The sequence below is a fragment of the Cricetulus griseus genome, chromosome 3, assembly GCF_003668045.3.
Source record: "Cricetulus griseus strain 17A/GY chromosome 3, alternate assembly CriGri-PICRH-1.0, whole genome shotgun sequence".
In the NCBI taxonomy this organism is placed as follows: domain Eukaryota; kingdom Metazoa; phylum Chordata; class Mammalia; order Rodentia; family Cricetidae; genus Cricetulus; species Cricetulus griseus.
In genome coordinates this window covers 260,625,522-260,644,401 of record NC_048596.1, presented here as the reverse complement: position 1 = coordinate 260,644,401, position 18,880 = coordinate 260,625,522, and the positions used below count along the sequence as shown (strand labels likewise).

Below are 18,880 nucleotides of genomic sequence, written 5' to 3'. Positions count from 1 at the left end.
CGCCTGCGTCTGTAGCGAGTGAGGGCACGCTCGAAGGTCACGTGGCCCTTCTACGTGGAGCTGGAGGAACGAAGCCGCAGGCAGGGGCGCTCACAGCAGAGAGGAAAACGTGGTGGCAAACAGGCAGATCCTGAAAAGCCGTGAGCAGGGCGGGCCTTGGGAAGTGGGCGGGAAATACTCCGCGAATGCCCCAATTTCCGATGGGTCTATGGAAGGGGCGGGCCGGCTTCCGGCTTCCGGTTTCCTCGGCGTTTGCACGCACGGGTTCCCGCTGTGTCTCCCGGGCGGGTTCCCTCCTTGAACCTGCGTTCCTCCCGCAGCTCCCGTGGCTCGGATTCCAAAGCCAAGGGTTCCGCTGTTGTGCAGAGAGCATTTGGGGGACCTTTCTGTGTCGGGGTCGGCACGGTGACGGTCCGGGCTCCCGGGCGCCGCCGGAGCTGGCGGTGTCCCCTCGCTGGACCGAGGGCCCGGCCCGCAGGCCAGACCGTGCCGTGCTCAGCCCTTCTTGCCAGCAGGGTTCTGGGATCTAAACGCTAGTGAGCTGCGGGCCATGCTGGGCACGAGATGAAAGATTGCCTGGAGGGAGGAGGACGGGAACGTTCAAAGTGGAAGACTTAGGTTTGCTCCAGGGTACACCTCCACCAGGGTTAGGAGGCTTAGAGCAGAGGGTAACGAAAGCAATGACAGCCTTTTTAAAATTTTTTTAACATTGAGGATTCCTTAAGTTTTAGACAGGGTCAGGAACTTTTTGGTTTTTCGAGACAGGGTTTCTCTGTGTAGCTCTGGAGACCAGGCTGACCTCGAACTCACAGAGATCCACCTGTCTCTGCCTCCCGAGTGCAGAGATTAATGGCATGTGCCACCAACGCCCGGCCAGGGATGTTTTAAAAATGAGTTTTCCCGAGAACCTCAGAGGTTTAGAGCATACGCCATTGCGGGTGGGTTAGTTGGTGCTTATGCCTGGTCGTCTTCACACAAGCCTGTGAACGAATAAAGTCCCTAAGTGCTTAGACTTTATTTCTTTGAGACACTTGTTCTCCAAGGCTACAAATTATCTACATAGTTAACCGGTAAAGTTTTGAGTATGGGGAAATGATCTTTGAATTGTGAGGAGAAGTTCTGTGTTCTTCCAGTTTGGACTACTCTACTGACAAACCCGCACACAGTCCAGTCGAAACCCCTGTGTTAACTAATTTCTGTGTCTTCAGTTAGTGCTAATTTTCCTGAGCTTGGTGTTTGTTTTGTTCTTTTTGAGGCCGAGTCTTTCTGTGTAGCTCCTGGCTGTCCTGGAAGTAAACCAGGCTGGCCTCACTCACAGAGATCCACCTGCCTCTGCCTCTGCCTCCCAAATGCTGGGCTTAAAGGTGTGGGCCACCACCACCCGGCTTCTTTTTCTAGTTTTCACTCTATGATGGATTTTTCACTTTCTGGGGTGTGTAAGTGCATAAAAATCTATTTAAAAGTGTAAAATCCAGTATGAAGTTCCACTGAGGTGTATAGACTTTGGACATGGTTAATATGACTGATTTTTTTTTGCAATTTCTTTAAAGTTTTAATAAAAAATAAATGGTTATTGAGATCAGTGTAGTGAAGCAGAGTTTATGTGAACAAAGCAAAACATGACTTGTCAGTACAAAGGAGGCACAAGTTGGAGGAACAGTTCCAGGCAAGCCCAGGCTCCAGGAGATCCTGTCTCAGCCTTCACTCCCTTCAACAAAACAAAACATCTGCGATCTCAGCATTTGGGAGGTGGAGACTGGAATCAGGAGTTCAAAGCCAGCTTTGAGATGAGACTCTGTCTCATTGCTCCCAACACATACTCACACCAAAACAACAAAATTAAAAAAAAAATTAAAAGCATGATTTGCAAGTTGAGCTGCCTCCAAAAACAAAGCAGGTTCTAGGAACTCCAGAATACTGTAATCAAACAGAAAAACGGAAGAGTGATGTAATTAGCTATAGCTTAGTCCTTTAAACAGTCTGTTGTCATTTAATTGGCTACAAGGCATCTAGTTAGCAACTGAGGCTGGATTATTGTGAAAGAAAGTCTACACTGCTTTGATCTGATAAGCTCAGTGTGGGCACCTAGTCCAGATGCATAGGTCCTGCAAATGTAATCCCATACTGGAATCTGTTAGTACCAGAATATCACACACTTTTGCCTGCATACATTTGATAGGTCTTAGAGGAGAGCTTTGTGGCCTGGCAAAGTCTTCTGCTCCAACCAGGAATCAGAATGTGTTGGCTCTAGGATATAAATCATTAAGTGTAAATGTCATAGTGATTTTACAAAAGAAAACAAAACCACCTTAGAAAGTAGTCCAGCCAGAGACCTGGGTGAGGAAGACCTGGCCAGGTTCTCAGAGACTTGCACAGAGGGGAACCTCGTGCTGCTTACCTGGGTGCAAAGGACACAACAGGTCCCTCGGGGACCTGAAAATTTGGGAGCTGCAGTGGCCTCAAGGAGCAGATTGGGAAAGTCACCAATCAGCAGCTCTGTGGCAGGAACTGCAGCCAGGCGACCCTGGAACTTCCCAGGCTCACTGATCACCCAGACCTGCTCACCTGTGCAGCAGGGCAAGGGACCTGGAAGGACAGAGGAGACAGAAGATGGGGATACAGGTTTGAGACCTACTGAGAATGACCACAGCCCTCTGTGAGACTCTGGATATGGAGCTATGTCTTGGAGCCTAGTGGGCTGAGTGGAGAACTACAGCTAAAGGCAGTGATTCTCCTCCTACAATCCATCCATAGACAACATTTGAAAGAGAACTATCGAAAATGTGATTCTGTCCATCACCATGTGAAGAATGAAAAGGAGATCTTGGCTAAGTGCCTCAGGACCCCTCCATATGTGCACTTTATAGAACAAGTGAAACTACAGAAAACTCTTAATGAATCACAGGGATGCCTCTGTTGACTCAGCAAACCCAGACAGACATGAAAGTATCTACACTGGAGAAGAACCTTGCCAATCTAAAGATTGTGAGAAATCTGTAATATTTTGTTCCAACTTTACTCAAGATCAGAGAGTCGACACTGCAAAGAAAGACCACAGGCAGGAAGAAGGTGATGACTCTTTGAGCTCTGCATCTAGGCTTTTGCAGCAACCAGTCTACATTGAAGAAAATCCATAACAGTGTGGGAAATGCAAGAAATGCTTCAGGACTGCCTCCTCACTCATTGCACCAGAGAGAATTCATACTGGAATTAAACCCTACTAGTGCAACATTAGTGAAAAATCCTTTACCCAGCATTCTAGCTGTAAAATACACCAAAGCCTTCATATTTAGAGAAACTATATACATGTATGTATGGAATGTGACAAGTCCTTCACATGGATTTCAGAATTTAGATTACATCAGAGCAGTCACAGTGAGGAGAAACAGTACAAATCTACCAAATGTGACAAGTTCTTTACCCGGGACTCACATCTTAGAAGTCAGAGAATTCATACAGGTGAGGGACCTTATGTATGGCATGTGAAAAATCCTTTACCAGCGTCTCACTTCTTAGAACAAATCAGAGAGTTCATACTAGAGAGGGACCTTACAAATGTATGGAATGTGACAAGTCCTTTACCTGGAATTCAGATCTTAGAAGACATCAGAGAGTTCATACTAGAAAGAGACCTTACAAATGTATGGAATGTGACAAGTCCTTTACCTGTGATTCTGTTCGTAGAAGACACCAGAGATTTCACACAGGAGAGAGACCTTACAAATGCAAACTATGTGACAAGTCCTTTACCCAGGATTCAGTTCTTAGAACACATCAGAGTGTTCATACTGGGGACAAACCTTACAAATGTATGCAGTGCGACAAGTCCTTTACTTAGAAGACATCAAAGTTCACACCAAGGAGAAACACATGTATTGAAAGTGACAAGTCCTTTATAAGACATCAGAGGGTCCATACTGGAGAGAGACCTTGAAGTTGTAGGGAATGTGACAAATCTTTTACTAGATGCAAACACATTACAACACATCAGAATATTCATACTGGAAAGAAACCTTCCAATGCCAAGCTTGACACATCCTTCATCCATATTGCAAGTCTTAACAGATGGAGAGAAAAATCACACTTCAAATACTGTGACATACCTTTTTCTGCTATTCTCTGCTTACAGATAACAGCAGTATATATAATAAAAACAAAAAGATAAGAAACATGTGAAACCCTTTAATTAGGTTTAGATCTTAGAAAACATCACAGAGTTTTGCCAAATTAATATTCTCCCAATGTTACTGCAGTAAAGGCTTCTTATTTCTTTTACTGTGAAAAAAAAAAAAAGTAGTCCAGCCAATCACAGAGCTCAGAAGACAGGAGTACGCAGCCAAAAATTAATAGGTGGATGAAAATGCACTGATAAAATGTCAAGGGGGAAAGCTACATAGAGAAACCCTGTCTCAAAAAAACAAACAAAAAAAGTATATGGGGAGGGGGGTTAGAGAGATGGCTCAGTGGTTAAGAGCACTGGCTGTTCTTCTAGAGGACCTGTGTTCAATTGCCAGCACCTACGTGGCAACTCACAACTGTCTGTAACCCCAGTTCCCGGGACCTGACACTCTCATGCAGGTAAAACACCAATGCACATAAGTTTTAAAGAAGTTATGAAAATCTGTGGACCTAAATTTTTGGAGAACATTGATAAAATTTAAGTAACCTTTCTAATGGGATTACTGCTTTAATGAAGTAAAATCGAATTTATTTTACACTTTTAGATATATTTTTAAGTACTTACATGTCATCAAAAAAAAATGAAAAATCCATGATAGAGTTAAAACTAGAAAAACAATGAAGGCCAGAGTAAAATATCCTAGTCTGGTTTTAAGATTATAAATGCTGAAACACGCTCAAGAAATTGACATGTCCAAGGCCACACAGATAAGTGGCAGCCAATTATTGCTCCTGTGTTTTACACACTCTTGACCTTAAACTTGCTGGTTCACAGAGAACAAAGCTGCAGCTTTTCATTTCATTCCCGGCCAGATCTGCAGCGTCTTAGCTAGCTCAGGTTGCAACCACTGCAGAATTATACCTGTTCTACTAGATTTAGATGGGGGCATACTTCTAAGACCTCCCTTTCTCTCAAAACAGGCTGTAAAAGGCCACTTAATCTCAGTATGAAACTGAAGTTGCCAAGGAGCAAACCAACTGTTGAGAGATCAATAACACACTAACGGGATTTTTATTGTGCCTTAAAATGATTGATTGCAAAGCTCTTTGCACTTGAACCATGCCTTCATTCATTCATCCCTCTGGTAAATGTTTATTGAGGACCTCGCTTCGTTTGATTTGCCAAAAAAAAGAAACAACTATAGTACAGTAGTTGACTGTATTCCTTTTTGAATAGCAGCGGTAAGAAAGAGTGGAGGAAAATTAGCCTCATTCAGCAAAATCACAAGAGTGTAATATTTCCACTCATTCACCTTCTTCCACGTGAAAATGGGCACTCCTGTTAGATTCTAGGACTGTGGGAGTGTGTATAGCTGTATTGGCAGAGGTGTTTGGTACCTTTGTGTTTCTGAGCTAAAGCCAAGACAGCGGTCAGCTTTCCCAGGCACTAACGTGCATAGACAGCTTGCTTTCTGTGCTCAATCCAGCTGAACTAGGTTTGTTTTATATTTGGGAAAAAACACTACTTTTGACCCCGTCCTCAGGGTCCTTTCTTAAATCACTAAGAGGGCTGAAGAGATAGATGGTTTAGTGGTTGAAAGCACTTGCTGTTCTTGCAGAGGAACCAGGTTTGGTTTCTCAGCCCCAAAATGGCAGCTCACCCCTGCCACCTATGACTTCAGTTCCAGGAGTCCCTTGCCCTCTTCTTGACTCCACTGGATCCTAGATGCACACGGAGCATAAAAACACACAGGCTGTTGTAACTTTAAAAAGTAGCACACAAGCAAAAGATGCCACGTGACAGAGCTTAGGTGGAGGAGTTTTTTATTGGGGAAAAGTAAATGGGAAGACAGGGGAGGGGAGGGAGAAAATCAGTCTCTGCAGACAGGAGCAACAGAAGGCAAGGTGGGGGGAAGTGGGCAGGGCCCCTTTTAAAAGGGAATGCTGTGAATTTGCACAGGGGTGCTCTTAGTGGCTATCTGCTGAGGGCGTGTCCTGTCAGAACTCCGAGGTTAGGCCAGTACAGATGCCCAAATACTAACACAGGTTCACTTATATACACTAAAATAGATTTTTTAATCACTAAGAAAATATTAGAGGGTTTCTTTGCATATTAAAGCTTGCATACTGCTTGCTTTATTGTGCTTTTCATTCTAAAATAAAAATATTGATACATGCTGGGCGGTGGTGGCACCAGCCTTTAATCCCAGCACTAGGGAGGCAGAAGCAGGCAGATTTCTGTGAGTTCAAGGCCAGCCTGGTCTACAGAGCGAGTTCCAGGACAGACTCTAAAGCTACAGGGAAACATTGTCTCAAAAAACCAAAAAAAAGAATAAAAAAAAAACTGTTACAGCTGTAATCCAGCACTCAGGAAACTGAGGCAGAAGGTCATGAGTTTGAGGCCAGTCTCCTATATAAAGATCCTGTCTTAAAAAATGCAAAACTTTAGCTTGGATCTGCATTAGTGTCAAGTGTATGTGATATGCAGCTCCTTCTTGGTAATTCTTAAGCTGGTTGAAGTAATTTTTTTTTTTTTTTTTTTTTTTTTCCGAGAGGCTGTCCTGGAACTACCTCTTGTAGACCAGGCTGGTCTTAAACTCACAGAGATCCACTGCCTCTGCCTCCCAAGTGCTGGGATTAAAGGCAAGTTCAACCACCACCCAGCTGAAGTAACGGTTTCTATACTTAAATATCTAAAGAGAAAGCCATGCATGAGATGTTGGGTCTGGTCAGGTTGTAGGAAGTAGGCAGTGTAGAATTCTGGCTTCTTCAAGGTTAACACACAAATACACAGAGAATTCTGCAGGTTTCCCTAGTCTCCAAAATTCTGGGAGATACTGGCAGCTGAAAACCAGAGAAGTTTGCACAAGTCTCCCCAGGTGTTTGCAGATACACCCCTGCCTCTGCTCACACCTTTGCCTCTTCATCAGGAAACAACTGCCTACAGGAATTGCCACTAAATGTAATTGCCCTGTTTCATGCTTGCTTGTAAGAGGTATCTGTAAGGGTTGATTCAGCTGATGTAACTTCAGACCCAGAAATAAAAGTGGTCAAGTTGTTTTCTTCAGCTTCTGGAGAAATGGCCAAATGGGAGGATGTTGTAGGCTTTGGCACAGCTCAACAAAATAACTATTACCTCATCTGGCAAAGGTGAGCGAGGTTTTATTTATTCTATACTTTTATGAAAGCACCAGTGTTATTTAACACCATCCACCAGCCTGTTACTCGGAACACGGGTGATTTTATTTTAGATGGTAGAAGCAGAGTCATCGTTACTTAACTTCTGGAAAAGAGTGAGTGTGTGGTGCTGCCACTGTTGGGGATGACTGTCACTCCTTGTCCTCTTCCGTCTGTCATTAGGGAGCAGCTGAGGTTCCATTACAGCCAGGGTTGCCACTGTGACAACAGTGATGAACAGCCGTCGAGCAGCATTTACCATCTTTCCTGCCACACCAATGGCTCCACATTGAATGGAAATGGGCCCAGCACTCTGGCTGTGTGTGAGAATCCTGCACCCCTAGCTGGACCTTGGGCCGTTCCAGAGGTAACCCTTGTTGAAATAAATCTTAGTTATCTATGTGCCTAATAACTGTAACCATCATTTCCTTGCCTTTCTCCCCCTGCACTTCTGTTCTCTCTCTCTCTCTCTCTCTCTCTCTCTCTCTCTCTCTCTCTCTCTCTCTCTCTCTCTCTCCCTCCCCCTCCATCTCTCTCTCTCTCCCCCTCCCTCCCTCCCTCCATTTGCCAGTAAGAAAAAAGAGGAAGGATTTCAATTCTTTCTGACTCCTCTGATTAAACCGTGACCTAAAATTTCTTGCTACTAAATTTTAGATGATCATCGGAAATAGATTTTTCTGACCCTTAAACTAGGATTGGAAAGAACTTTTGATTAGCTAAAGGAGACATGAAGACCATTTAGAAAGATATTTCAACAGTGATTAGTGATGTGTTTCTAAGTCCCCTGAAGATTTACCTGCATCTCTCCGCATTCCCTCTCAGCTTGGAAGAAAGTATCCCTGGAATGTATCTTCCACACCTTTCCTCCAAATGCCTGCTGGCTGAGTTGCTTGAGCTTTCCTTGTGCTGTAGATAGGGATGGGGCATCATTTTTTTTTTTAAACTTACTTGTACTTCCAGCTTCTTTAAAACTCCCCCCTCTAGGATCTGGGGATTGTAGCTCAGTGGTAGAGCTGATACAAAGTATCACAGAGCCTAGTACCCAAGCCAAACTAATCAAAGAAGCAAAGTCAATATCCCTTAAGCCTTGGAGGTAGAGGCAGTAGAATCTGAGTTCAAAGCCACCTAGAGCTCCCAAGTGAGAGCCTGTCTCAAACAGCTCAATAAACTCTATTTAGAGGAGTTGTAATTTTTATTCCATCTTCACCTAACAAACTTCTTTTACCTTTCTTTGGGTGTTTGCCTGGATATTTTTTGTGGTGTATTTTCCTTCTTTCTTTCTTTTATTTTTTTATTTTTTTGAGACAGGGTTTCTCTGTGTAACAGCCTTGACTGTCCTGGAACTAATTCTATTGACCAGGTTGGCCTAGATCCTGCCTCTGCCTCCTGAGTGCTGGGATTAAAGGCATTCGTCACTACTGACCAGGTGTTAAGTGGTGGGGCTGGATTAAAATGTTAAGCAACATTTAGAATGTAGTTAGGGATTATGCTGGTTTAGTAAAGTGACAGTTGAAGGTTCTCCTCCAAGATCATGACTTCACTAGTCCTGTATAGTTGGCTAGGTTTCCAAAACCAGGCATGATTTCCCCTCTTGTTGAGTGTGTCTTAAGTCCAGTTAGAGAGCTGTTGGTTACCGCAAAGATATCCCTACCACTATTGTACCCTTAGGGCGATTGTGCCATGCTGGTCATTGCCGTGCTTCATAAGCATCAGAGCTGGGTAGGGCTGTTGGTTGCTTCCCTCCTCTGGAAGCTTTCATGTTGCCTTCTGGTGCCCTGAAAGCTAGTCCTCAGAAGGCATTCAGGTCAGTTCCAGGTCAGGGACCTCTGGGTCCTGTGTCTGAAGTACATGTAACTTCAGCAATAGGATGCTTGTGTGTGTGTGTGTGTGAGGGTGAGGGCATGTGAGTTTGTGTGAGGGTGAGTGAGTGGGTGGGTGTGAGTGTGTGTGAGTGTGAGGGTGTGTGTGGGGGGGGGAGTGGGGGGAGTGGGTGGGTGTGGGAGTGTGTGGGGGAGTGGGGGTGGGGGTGTGCGTGTGCGAGAGTGTGGGAGTGTGAGCATATGGTATACAATATGTATGATACACACACACACACACATGTTTGTAACAATAATTAATGAAAAGGTAGGATTTACAGGGAGTAAAGGGAAGGGAGAAATTATATAATTATATCATAGTCTCAAAAATATGAAAAATGTAATGTTAAGCAACAGATTGCTCACTAAAACCGTATTTACACTTCATTACTGGCTGTGGTGGGAGTGCTAGCTTCTTTGGGTTCTTGTCTGAGTAATCATCAAATAGGCAAGGAAAGCATGGATCTATTAATTATCAAGGGTAAACAGCTTCTAAAATATTCGTTGAGAACCGGGGTGATGGTGCACACCTGTAATTCTAGCACTTTGGGAGGCTAAGGCCAGGGGAACAAGAGTAGGGGCTAGCATGGGCTACACAGGGGACCCTTATTTCAAATAAAAAGAGTACATAAATAAACAAATGTTCATTATGCCTGTGTCCATGCTGTCCTGTCAATTTTCTCCTCCTGGGTGATGTCTTTTTTGCTTAACCAGGTAAGGGACCAGGTAGTGAGGAAAGTGGAGCTTTGCCATTGAAAGATGATGGCTGGTCATAGAATTGTGTCCTGATGTGCCCAGTAATGGAGGCCTCTTCTTAACACCAATGTTGATTGTTTTCTAAAACTTATTATTATCATTATTATTATTATTATTATTATTATTATTAATAGTAGGAATAGTATTTTGTTCATGTACATTTCATTTTGAGAATTTAATTTTCTGAAAAACACTTTCACCTTCAGCTGTTAAAGTCCTCAGGTGTGCCTTTTATATAAGATAACTTGGTTCCTCCCCTCTCCCCAGAGGGGTGGGGGTTCCTTTTATCAGATGCTCTGTTTGTATTTTTTTTTTTAAGTTATTGTCTGGGGCTGGAGAGCACTGGCTGCTCTTCTAGAGGTCTTGAGTTCAATTCCCAGCAACCACATGATGGCTCACAGCCATCTATAGTGGGATCTGATGCCCTCTTCTGGCATAAAGGTGTCTATGCAGATAGAGCCCTCATACATAAAAAAGTCTTTTTTTTTTTTTTTTTAAAGTTCTCATCTGAGATTTGAATTCGAATTTTGTTCTTTCACCCTCCCTGTTTAGTGATTGCCTGCATATCTTTCATGAGACAGATGTAAGTATTTATGCTAATCAACTTCAGAAACTACTTTTGCTTTCCATCCATGATGACACTGAAGTAATTAACAGATTCTTTCTCCACCTTATTAATCCTTCCCTCTGTTCTAACAGTTTATTTTTATTTATTATTGAGGTAAAGGTGTGAGCCATCACACCCAGCTATTTCTGGTTTTTAGGTTTTTTTTTTTTATTTTATGTGTATGAGTATGTTCCCTGCATGTATGTCTGTTCATCATGTATGCCAGGTACCCATGGATGTCAGAGGAGGGTGTAAGATCCTCTGGGACTGGAATTACAGAGGGTTGTGAGCTGCTATGTGGATGATGGGATCCATCAACCCCTTTCTTCTAAGGACTGCTGGTGGCCCCTGGCCAGGGACCCTCATGTCACACAGATGCTCTCTCTGCAGGAGTTTCTGCTTCCCAAACTCTTTAGAATTCATTTCTCAGAGTGAGCTAGGAAAGGACAGAACATGAGATCACTTAAAGACCCCCTCCCCCATTTAAGCTCAGATTCTGGTGGCTTATCCATGTATAAACAGGAAAAAAGACACTTGTGATTACACTTGTCACGGAATCATTTACTTTTCAAACCAGGACATGTTTCAGAGTAAAGAGGAGACTGACTACCTTTTGGTAGATAATGTATGTATCTTTCCTCCCGATTTAATCTACTTATTCCCAAGGAAAATTTTAGGTTCCCTAATGTAGCCTTTCCCAGTCAGGTGGCTCCTTTAAACATCTGTACTTAATTAAAAAGGAAGGCGTCTTGTCAGGTGTTCTGTGTTGCCTGGGTCAGCTGAAGAAAAGGGGTCACTCCAGAATGTAATTCAGGCTCTGTCACAGCAGAGGTGCTTCTGGAAGTTTTCTCATTTGGTAAAAAGGATTGCTTCTCTGCTCTACATCTGCTTTGACTTCATAGGAACCTAATGTGCTGGTTTTTAGCTTAGTCCTAGGTGTGTGTGGGGAGGCTAGGGGTGCACTAGGAGAATGTGTTCCTGGAGATAGTGCAGATTGACTTCTGGGAGAAAGGCCAGGGTTAAAGTGGAGAATAGGAACCTGATACAGGGACCAGAAATCTGTCCACCATGGTAAACAGTAGGGAGGATTTGAAGCAGGAGAATTAAGAGTTCGAGGCTAGCCTGGGCTGCACAATGAAATCCTAGGAGTCTTAAGCAACACAACACTAAGAGTCTGATGCCAGGAGTCTCTGCTGTGTGGTTCCTGGGACCTAGGAATCCAACAGTACCCAGGAGAGGCCAGGAGCCTTTGTTTGTCAGTCTCACCTTGTTCACCTAGGTCACCCACATCGAGATTCAGGTTTTTCAGAGCAAGATTTTCTATCCCAAGAAAGCATGTATGATGTTAAATCTTTGCATCTTTTCTCTTAAGATACTCATTTTTTTTTTTTTAGGAAACCACAGCCCCAGCTGGAAACCAAGATGAAGAACTTCTAGAAGGTAATATGAACCTTGAGCTGCTGTGGTTGAGAAAAAGAAAAAAGAAAGAACAATTTCTAGTACTTCATTCTCTCAGGTTGCTAGAAAAAGAGATCTGACTGGAAAATTCCATTGTAGGTTGCTTAAAAATTCTCCTTGGAGATTTGTCCTGTTTCTATGGGGTCTAATAGGTTTTCTGTGCCCCCATCCAACTACCCAATAATAAGTTTCTCTGCTGACGAAGCAAGCCAGGTCAAGTCGAATAGAAATATTGAACAAAGCAACTCTTGGGCGGAGTCTGTGGTCCTAGAGATCGAGGCCAGAGAAGCTGAGCTCCCAGGCCAGGGCAAGAAAGTTTTATAGATTGTAGGTAAGGGGTGATGATCTGTCTGCCACAAGCTGGGTTTGTGCCCCAAATTTGGTCAAAAGCTGAGAGTGCTTAGGCAGTGACTTGGGCAGCTGGGGGCAGCATCATAGGAAGAAGTTGCAATAGTCGCCAAGAATGCAGAGCTGGGCTTTTTGGCTCCTTTCCTTTGTTTGGATATTCTCTGAGCATCAGGGGAGGTGGGGGGAGGGATGGGGCTTGCCGGACCATGCAGGGATGAGCTGGAGGCTCCATCCAAACAGGGTCAATGTCAGCAGAGTCATCTCTCTGGGCCTTTCCAAAGCTTGGGAAATGGGGACTTTCCCAAGTAGAAGAAGCTATGAAGCTATTTTCAAGATTTGTTTCATCCATAAGCTTAGACTTTAAAATTTGCTACAGCCTGAGTGGGGGCCCTGAAGTTCAAGTGTTGGAAAGTTAACCTCCAGCGCCACAGTGCTGAAAGGTCTCTTAAAGGAGAGAAGTAGAGCCTCAAGGGTAGCTTGGTGCAGTCATTGTGCCAGTGGACTCCTGATACGGGGCTGCAACTAGCCCTGTATCCCTGCCCATTTCTTCTCTCTGTCCCCTTGTGTTCCCCTGCCTTTTCCGTCTATAAGGGGTCAAAACACCCTGTAATCTTGGGTTTCTAGGACTTACGTCAAATACATTTTGCCCATTATATGAATGTCAGTGCAAATGGATTAAGGATTAACCATGTTTCAGTTTGTGTGTGAGAGCTGAGATGTAACACAGGACCTTTCCCATACCCATGATTCATTTTTTAAAGAGAAAAAGCAGGAGGTAGTTTCTGTAGCTATGGCTTCCTGGCTCTCATCTAGGCCATTGATTGATTGCTGGGGACCTAACAAGAGTCTCTGGAGTGAGAAGTTGGAGATGTTTCCTAAGGTTTTCATTGGTTCTGAAAAGAACAAAGTTGGACCCCAAACAGTTTTTGAATGCGTCATATTTGAGTAAGGGGAGAAAATACTTTTATCACAGACAAGAGGAAAGGAGATATGGAGAAATAGGCACCCTGTTCTGCAGGGCTAGGCAGACCATCCTTGCCTTTGTTATCCTAATGAAGCCAGCAGGTAATTGTGTTATGGGGATAACCAAAGCTCCTCCCACCACGGCTACACAGCTCTAGAGGCTGGAAGCTCAGGTTCTGGCAAGAGCTCTCTCTGTCTGACAAGTAGATGGTGTTCCTCTGCATGCCCTCACACAATCTCTTCTTGGTGTTGATATTAAAACTGAGGAAGGAAACTCTGCTACCTTCTCACTGATCCTCTCAGACCTGGATCCTACCCCATGATCCTCTCCAACACCCATTATCCACCCCCAGCCCCAGCTCCAAAGACTATCTAAGTGAATGCTAAGACTTCAGTATATGAAACACAGCATTTAGTCCCTGACAGCCTTTCCAAGGACTATGAACCCACGGGAGGCAAATTATGGTCCTGGATGCATTTAGACTTGCAAAAATTACAAAGGAGCTCAAAGAGCTTCTTCAAATTCCATTCTATGCAAGGAGGAAGAAAATGGATTAGTTTAAAAAAAAAAATGACCTTGGAGCTTCGGGAGCCTTAGAAAGCCTGACCACTTGGATGGAAAACCCAGGCATAGTTATATTCAGCCACAGTATAACCTCTTTACCACGGGTTCCAGGCTTCAGAATTACTTGATCCATGAAGCTCGTTTACTTGCCTATATCTGTTTGCTAAGCAGACAGGGCAATATGCTTCTTTTTTGGAGCTTTGTCTGGGGAGCCCCAGCCTGGCTCACTGTTTATAAAACATCCTCCTGGATTCTCAGGCAGTAGCTCCACTCTCATCCTGGACTTCCCTTTTTCCTAAATGGAATCCCCACCCCTCCTCCCCACATCTTTGCATTTCTGTTTTCCTCCATCTCCAACTATCTAGACTCCTGCTGAGCCCCATGACACACCTTTTACAGTTGGAATTGGTAGTTTCAAGTTTTGGTAGAAGGAAACAGAATTTCCCCCCCAAATGTCTTTTATTCTGTATTTCCATTGTGCATGGTATTATGCTATGTAAGGAGTATATTACACTGTACACTGAGCATGTTCCCCCCAAATAAAAATGGTACCTTTAATGTCTATAATAAATGCCACTGATTTTTTTTTCTTTAACAAAGTCTCTAGTTTTCAGCCATTACCAGTATGTGTTATGTGAAACTGTTCTTCTCATGTCTGATTGGCTTCTGCAGACTTAAATCTTCATTTGGATACTGAAGAATCAAACAAGGAGTTCATGGCAGAAAGTGAAGAACTGTACGATTCCCTCAGGAGCTGTCACTGGCTGTCTCTAGACACCATCCTGTCTAACATGCCTGATGAGCCCAACCCCACCCCCAATGTGAAACAAGTATTCATCACGACCTCCAGCTGACCTATTAATTGTGTCTTGCTTTGGGTTTGGAAAAAAAAAAATCCAGGAATGTATTCGATTCTGAATATATTACTCCTCCCCCTCTCCTTTTTCTGGTACTGGAGTTGAGCCCAGGGTCGTGTGTGTGTGTGTGTGTGTGTGTGTGTGTGTGTGTGTGTGTGTTAGGAAAGCATTCCACCAGCCCTCAAACACTGCATACAAATATAAACCTCTGGGATTTCAGGGAGACTGAGATGATGGAATATGGTGTAAATAAGGCTTAGCAGCACAGCCATTCCAGGAAGTGTTATCTTAAATCTGTTCCAGAAGAATTCATGTGACTGACAAGGCAGAAATTACGAGATGAGGTTGGAGATGGATTTTATAGAGATGGGTTAGTGGCCTTCGCTACTGTGCCTTGCTGACTTCCTGTAACAGTACTCTCAGGAGAAATCGGATGCACATGGGATATACAATTTCTCTTGGCATCCTGTCTGGCAAATGTCAATTAGAATTAGAGTCTCAATCTTCACTGGCCCTCAGGCTCTGTTTAAAGAAGTTGGTTTCACAGTAGAAGGCAGTGGAGAGTCACTCAGTTGAACAGAAAGATTCCTAAACATGGACAAAGTTCACCTCGTCCACACAGCCTGATGGTTTTTCTAAGATCACGGCATTGGGATTTTATAGAAGCCAGTTGTGAAGCTTCAGTGTGTATCGTGACTGTGTTTATGAAGTGGGGGTGGTGTAGTCGGGAAGATGGTTCAGTGACTAAGAGCACTAGTTGCTCTTCCAGAGGCCTTAGGTTCAATACCCGGCACTTACATGACAATTCACAATCACCTGTAACTCCAGTTCCAGGGTATCTGATGCCCTCCTCTGTCCTCTATGGGAACCAGGCATATATATGTTGCATAGGAAAAACATTCATAAAACAGTAAGTTATAAAAACTTAAATAGGTTTTTTGTTGTTGTTGTTGTTCTCTGGTTTATTGCTTTGCTTCAGATAGACACTTAAGGGAGACCCCTGGGTTGAGGTCATGGACTTGAAAGCTAAAAGCATATGTTTAGGAAGGTTGTTCAGACCACACACAAAGGGATCCAGCATCACCCTTCCAAAGGTATTTGGTACATTATAAAACATACTGCACAGGCCTTCGAAAGATACACAGAAGCCTGGTGGGCTGTAGCTGCTGCAAACTAAAGCAGGGGCCAGGGCTTTCCGAGTCCCACCCTGTCACCATTTGTCATTTGAGCCCAGACCTTTTCCCTTGCCCATTATCTTGAGCATTTTTCTTGACCTCTGCGATATGATGCCCACAACACTCTTGCACCGTAATGTGAGGAAAGTGTCCCCAGACATAGCCAAATGCCCCCGAGGGGTGAAACTGTGCCTTCACCTAAGATGACTAGAATAGGACCGTGATTGCCAGGCCCCAGGAAGGTGTGTTTAGACTGAATCAGAAAGCTCGCCCTAGGATTTGACAGTGAAATGAGAAAGATACAGACACAAATCAGCAGGGCAAAAATTTCAATTTAGCCAAGCAATTCTTTGTTAGAGAAATTACCACAAATCCGTATTGTTTGCATATTTGTTTTAAAGGAACAACCAATTTAACCTCATTTACATCCTTCTTGTATATAAAGTCTCACTATATAGTCCTGGGCTCAAGCTCGTGATCTTTTTTGCCTCGGCCTCCTAAGTGCTTGGAAAACAGAATTTTTAATACTGTGGCTAAATGAAGTTAGAACAAGAGATGCCTGTGTTCTCTCTTGGCCTTTTGAGTCTCACATTGCCTGTAGCTCTCAAGTTGGCCTGGAGCTAGAAGCCATCCTCATCCCTCAGCCTCCCAACTGCTGGGATTATGGGTGTGAAGCCCCACACCTGGGTCCAGATAAAGACTTTTTACTACATAAACCGTCCTGTCTTTCTAGCAGGGATTCAGCTTTGAACTTGAAGAACAAATGTTTAAGGAGACCAATAGACAACACACGATGTGATCTAGTAGAACTTCAGTTACATAAGCAGGTCAGATTTAGCTCCCAAGACAAATAGCCTCGAGTGGGTAGAGGCTCCCTCAGAAGGCAGTGGCAACAGACTATGATAAGGGACCATTAAAGCCAATGGAAACATACATGGATGGCTACAGAGGAAAACAGAAGTCAGGTAGCCCATACTTCTAGGGGAAAAAAAAAATGGTTAACCAGGTGCTTTGTGGTATTGAGTTGTGAATACCTCTGGTGTGGAGAGAGGGGGAGACTCTGAGATCTGACTGACTACACTATGGTTGTCAGGTCTACCCAGTCCTTGGGCCTTCAGGGAGTCCTTCTGTAGCAAGCTAACAGGGACTTACTTGATGATGACAAACTCCTCCTACCTTGGAAGCAGGGTAGGTCATGGGTTCCCAGCTGTGAATGTCATTATTCTGCCTGTAATTATCTCATCTGTGAGATCAAGGGCAGGCAGTGCTTTTGTGTGAGTGGAGAGGGAAAGCAGAAGCTGTCTTACCCAACAGGACTGATGACCACAACCTGGAAAACGGCTCTTTACTGATGCTGATACATTTTGCCTTACTAAGAGAGAGGAAATCATTGAGACAATAGGATAGGATGGAATCCGGTGTATCCGATAGGTAAACATAGGAAGGTGTGGACCAGTAGTCAATAGGTCCTTGTTTGCTCCCAGTGGGGAACTGAGTTACTGTTTATGTGGCTGTGACCAAAATGCCTGAGAAAACACTTTTGGACCGAGGGCTTGTCTTGGCTCACAGTTTCTGAGGGTTCAGACAGACCACACTTGGTTAGTGCCATGTGTTTGAGCATGGTGGTCAAACTGTGTGACAGAAGAAGTTCATCACTTCAGGCCAGACAGAAAGCAGAGAATGAGGAAGGAACTGAGGACCGTGGATGACCTTTAAAGTCATATCCCCAGTTAAATACTTCCTCCACAGCTAGCTTTTAAAGTTCCCAGAACCATGTCAGACAGCACTGCTATCTGGGAACCAAGCCTTAAACACACACACACACACACACACACACACACACACACACACACACACACACACACACACACACAAATAAGTAAATGCATGAAAAAAGAGTTATTTAGTCTTTTGGTATTTTTGTGTTCCAGGTTGACCTTAAACTCTTAATATTTCTGCCTCAACCTCCTTAGAGCTGGGATTCCAGGGTTATGTGTCACCATGCCCAGCTAAAGTTTTTGTGGCAGTAAAGTATACATAAGGTAAAATTTACTGTATTAGCCCTTTTAAGATACATTTCAATAGTTTTTTCTTTCCGTTTGTTCATTTTTTGAGACAGGGTTTCTCTGTGTCACAGCTCTGGCTGTCCTGGAACTAATTCTGTAGACCAGGCTGGCCTCGAACTCACAGAGATCCACCTGCCTCTGCCTGCCATGTGCTGGATTAAAGGCATACACCACCACCACCGCCCAGCTCAACAGTTGTTATTGTATAATTATCACCACCATCTATATTCAGATTTTTTTCCTCTTTCCATGTTGAAACTCCATATCCATTGGACATTAGCTCCTTATGCTGTTTCCCTCACCCCTTCTCCACCAGCCAGAATTCTTTCTGTAGTAATGGACTTGCTTAATTTGTATTTTTCATACAAATAGAATCATACAAGCTGCTATTTGTGAACTTTTGTGTTTGATGCATTTTCAGTTGGCATAATATTTTCAGAGTTCATCTATGTTGCAGCATATGGGAATTTATTTTCTCAGGCTGAGTAGTATTCCATTGAATAGACTTGCCATATTGTACTCATTTATCCATGGGTAGATATTTGGGTTGTTTCTAACCATTGGAATGATTATTATGATAATTATGAAATGATAATTATGAATGATGCTGCTATAAATGTTTAGACATGATACCCAAGCCAGGCTTCCTAAAGTCTGAGATGTGTGGGCAAGCAATATACACATATTCCAGTGTGACCCACTCTTTTGGAGCCTGTCCTGGAACTAGTTTTCATATGCCAGGCTGGTCTCGAATTCACAGAGATTGCCTGCCTCTGCCTCCCAAGTGCTGGGATTAAAGGCATGTACCACTACTGCCTGGCCCAGTGTGGTCCACTGTTGATGTCTGATAGAAACAGTGTGGAGGAAAAAGATACGAACTGTCTTCAGGGACCAGGCAGATTTGTTTTAGGCCATGATTTCCCAAGCTATGGT

General features: G+C 43.7%; 1 long non-coding RNA gene across 1 annotated transcript; it reads left to right on the top strand.

The window, feature by feature from the left end:
• Positions 1–15,636, top strand: LOC100764871. Its single transcript, XR_003484354.2, has 4 exons — positions 1–140; positions 7,480–7,663; positions 11,910–11,955; positions 14,522–15,636. It is a non-coding gene; the product is annotated as an uncharacterized LOC100764871 (long non-coding RNA).
• The last annotated feature ends 3,244 nt before the right edge of the window (positions 15,637–18,880 follow it).